Consider the following 560-nt stretch of genomic DNA (forward strand, 5'->3'; position numbering starts at 1 on the left):
GGAGAAGGGTGAGAGGCAGAGACCGAGTCTGACCCACAAAAGAGGTCGTTTTTGGGGGGATTAATAGAGGATGGGTGTTTCGTAGTTAATAGAGGACGGGTGTTTCGTAGCGATACCTGGGTGTTCTGGGTCACCTCTTCCTTTCACTTTCCCTCTCTTTCCTCCCCAAACTTTATTTCGGGTGAGTTTGGCAGCACCTCAAGGGCAGGGCCAAGGGGTTGGTTGTCCATGCTCCGGCCACCCACGGGTGCACCCCAGAGCTGTGGGACACTCAGAGGGCACGTGTGGCACACGGACACGCGTGGATACCAGCCACGGCCGTGGGGGCTTCAGAGCAAGAAGGTTGTGCCGTGGGGTCTCCTGCCGACGCTGCTCCTCATCCCGCCCGGGCTCGGGGACTCTCCTGCCCGTCTGCACCTCCCTCTCCCCTTTCCAGGCTGGCTCCCATCTCTCCATTTCTCCTTTATGAAATATGCATGGAGAACAGATGTCGCCTTCTCCCGGAGCACCCCCTCCACCACCCTCCACCCTCCTCCCTCTCCTCTCCTCTCCCTCCCTCC

This window comes from Calidris pugnax, unplaced genomic scaffold, assembly GCF_001431845.1.
Source record: "Calidris pugnax isolate Ruff unplaced genomic scaffold, ASM143184v1 scaffold305, whole genome shotgun sequence".
NCBI lineage: Eukaryota > Metazoa > Chordata > Aves > Charadriiformes > Scolopacidae > Calidris > Calidris pugnax.